The 3,452-nt window shown below is 45.2% G+C and overlaps 1 protein-coding gene across 1 annotated transcript in view; it reads left to right on the top strand.

The window, feature by feature from the left end:
- LOC119417972 (C-1-tetrahydrofolate synthase, cytoplasmic) overlaps nt 1-3,452 on the top strand; it is a 10,220-nt gene that overhangs the window by 416 nt on the left and 6,352 nt on the right. The gene's annotated exons all lie outside the window — the stretch shown is intronic.

Here is a 3,452-nt window from a genome sequence, read left to right as displayed (position 1 = left end):
TCTTTCAGTGTCTTTCAGTGTCTTTCAGTGTCTTTCACTGTCTTTCACTGTCTTTCAGTGTCTTTCAGTGTCTTTCAGTGCATTTTGCAGGAAAGTAGCTGTAAATCCTCAGAAAGCTTCGGCTGGTTTTTATTTCTGCATTTCTCTGCCGCAGCAGTGGAACTGGACTTTTCATGACCTTTGTTTGGTTTATCAGTTGCTCAGTGAGACACAAAGACGTTGGGTCTTTTTTAAGAGGCCGTGGCTTCGAGCTGAGTTTGTGCTGCAGAGCACAGGTGTTGAAAAGCTGCCAACAGCCGTGTGAGTCCCTGCAGAGCAGCTTCTTCGGCTCCTTCAGCCGAACTTCAGAGCTTCTTGTGGTTATTCAGGTTCAGTCTGGAGCATCGAGGCAAACAGACTCAGATAAAGATTTTCTGTGTGTGTAGGTCTGCAGCTCCAGAGTTCAGTCGTGTCCTGAACTTGCAGGTCACGGCTGAACTGGACTTGTTGTCGTGTCTTCAGACGGGACGAGCTGCGGTCGTGGGTTTAACTTGTCGTCACACTTTAATCCAACTCTGACCTCAGTGTTTGAGGCTTTGTGTTTCTTTCAAATGTCTTGGATCTAAAAACAATAAAATCAAGTACTGCTGGAGGATAACTGAAGCTCAGGATTTTTTTATCTTGAACTTTGTGAAAAGTTGAGCCACACATTTAAAAAAGTGTGGAAATATACTTTCCTGACTTTGTCTGGTTTTAAACTAATGGGAACGACCTGACTCGTGTTCAGGTCTAACAAAGTTAAGTCAGGTCCTCTGGACGGGTTCTTCTTGTTGCAACAGAAACCACCACCAAACTGGTTGATCCACTATGAGGAGGTGCTATTTATAAGACTGAGTTTGTTGCAGCTCCTCAGACTGAAGAAGTCCTTTGGATTAAAGATGAAATGTTTCAACAAGAAGAATCCTCCAGAGGAGCTGACTTAACCTGGTTAGATTCATCGACCTGGATTATTGAGCATGAATCAGGATCTAATAGGAAGAGTTTTGTTAAATAAATAAAATAAATTATTGTTGTAAAGAAGAATAAAGTCCACCTGGCCATCCCTAAAAACTTGGTGGCCGCCCCACAGGCAGTTTCTCTTCAGTCCCACTTTGATTAGTAGAACCTTATAAATGTTAAGGGTAACACTGTTTATGATCAGGGCAGCACGGTGGCTCAGTTGGTAGAGCTGTTGCCTCTCAGCGAGAAGGTTGCCGGTTCAAATCCCGGCCCAAGACCTTTCTGGATGGAGTTTACATGTTCTCTCTGTGCTGCGTGGGTTTTCTCCCAGTACTCCAGTTTCCTCCCACAGACCAAAAACATGCATGTTAGACTGACTGGTGACTCTAAATTGTCCCTATGTGTCCCTGTGATGGACTGGAGACCTGTCCAGGTGTCCCCCGCCTCTCACCCAGTGACTGCTGGACATGGGCACCAGTGACCCCTGCGAGTCAAAAAGGAAGACGCCGGTAAAGATGATGGAGGTTTTGAATCATTGAGGAGCTCAAAACATAAATAAACAGTTTTATTTACAACCAGAACCAAAATGTAACATCTAGTTAACAAAATGAACTGGTTTAAAACCAGTGCCCTCAACGTGAAGAAGCAGGTTCTCTGGAGCAGCATGTTTTTCATTTTACTAATATTTCTTTATAGAATTAGAAGAAGTGGCTTTAAACTTCAGAAACTTGCTCTGGTTAACCCTTTGAAATGAAGATGTTCGTCTTGATGGTCCTTCCATCGGGCTTTTTGTTATTTTCCACCAAGTCAAAAGAACCTGTCCAGAGGGCCTGACTGGACGTCGTTGGACTGAAGGAAGGACGTACAAGTGTCTGTAAAAACCCGGACCGTTGTGGAACGTTCCCCGTTCTGTCTGTGAACGTCATCATCAGAAGTGTTAGCCGTAAAATGAGGACCTTTTGGAGATCCACCCTGGATTATCAGCAGCCTCTAAGTTTCTGGAGGCGCTGCTGATCACTCAGCTCTCTCCGTGTACGTGCACCTTTCCTACAGCGGGCCATCGAGTGAGCAGGTGAGCGCTCCTCGAGGTGTTTCTGCAAGTGTCTTCAAAGCTCAGTTTGGATCAGTGGAGCTTCCTGACTCGGTTCTCCGTGCACGTCACACACGTGTGTCGTTTGCTCCAACCGGGCCGAGCCGAGTCAGCTTCCAGTCGGCCTCAGTTCAGAGTCTTCAGCTCCTCCTCGTGTCACGGGAACGTGTACTGTTCACTGCTCTTTGCCTGTTCTTGTGAGAGACATTAAAATGTCCCATGGTCCTTTTGTCTTGGAGAGTCCGTGAAGCTGCTGGCTCCCAGACTCCTCTCACGTCTGACTGCAGTCGGTTCTGATAAAGCTGGACAGGGCAGGAGGGACTGGCTCCTGGAAGCTTCTACAAACTCACCTCTTCGGTTCAGGGAGTCAGAACGGAGCCTCGGACCGGTGCAAGCATGGATAAGAGTGATCATGTAAATGCACTGATGTGGTTTCTGGCTCTTCTCCAAAGCTTTGTGATAAATCTGATGAAGCTGACACCTGGTTGTTTTGGGAATCCCTTTTTCCACGACACACGTCCTCAAGGCGAACAAATGGGTCCCATTTAATACTCAGGCGTTGATGGACGTTGTGTGGCTTCGTGCTGGTTTAGGGTCCACGTTTCTCGGCATCAAACACTGACGGTGAACTTTGACCTTGGTGGACATGGTGAGTCAACAACTCTTTTTACCATCGTCCAAAAGCACAGGATGTTTCACGGCTCGTTTTTCAGCTACCAGGTCGAATATCAGCTAAATGTTGTAAAACTGAGCTTTCTGAAGCTCGGTTGGCTCTGGTGGCCATGTTGGATCGGGTCCACTCCAAGTTTTCATCACTTGTAGACGAACGTCTAATTATTCAATTTAAATCAGTCCAGTTGTTCATGAGATATTTAGCTAACACGACAAACAGGCACCGTCATTATCACTTTTCTTCTTATTGAACAGTGGACCAAAGTTTGTTTATTTATTGAACGTTAATCTGGTTTGTGTTTGTTTGTGTTTCCTGATTTATTGGTTCAGCTGCAGTTTGTCTCGTGCTCTTTAGTTCTGTTAAAATAAATCACGAGTCAGACAAAAGTCATGAATTATCAGCTGCTAAATGAGAGAAATATATTTTGATTTATATATCAGAGGTGTTTCCAGGTGTTCCCAGGTGTTTCCATGTGTTTCCAGGTGTTTCCAAGTGTTTCCAGGTGTTCACATGTGTTTCCAAGTGTTTCCAGGTGTTTCCATGTGTTTCCAAGTGTTTCCAGGTGTTCACATGTGTTTCCAGGTGTTCCCAGATGTTTCCAGGTGTTTCCAGGTGTTTCCATGTGTTTCCATGTGTTCCCAGATGTTTCCAAGTGTTTCCAGGTGTTTTCATGTGTTTCCAGGTGTTCCCAGATGTTTCCAAGTGTTTCCA

The sequence above is a fragment of the Nematolebias whitei genome, chromosome 12 (assembly GCF_014905685.2).
Source record: "Nematolebias whitei isolate Nwh7 chromosome 12, NemWhi1, whole genome shotgun sequence".
NCBI classification, from domain to species: domain Eukaryota; kingdom Metazoa; phylum Chordata; class Actinopteri; order Cyprinodontiformes; family Rivulidae; genus Nematolebias; species Nematolebias whitei.
The sequence above is the reverse complement of the archived record's forward strand: the minus strand, read 5'-3'. Positions and strand labels throughout refer to the sequence as shown.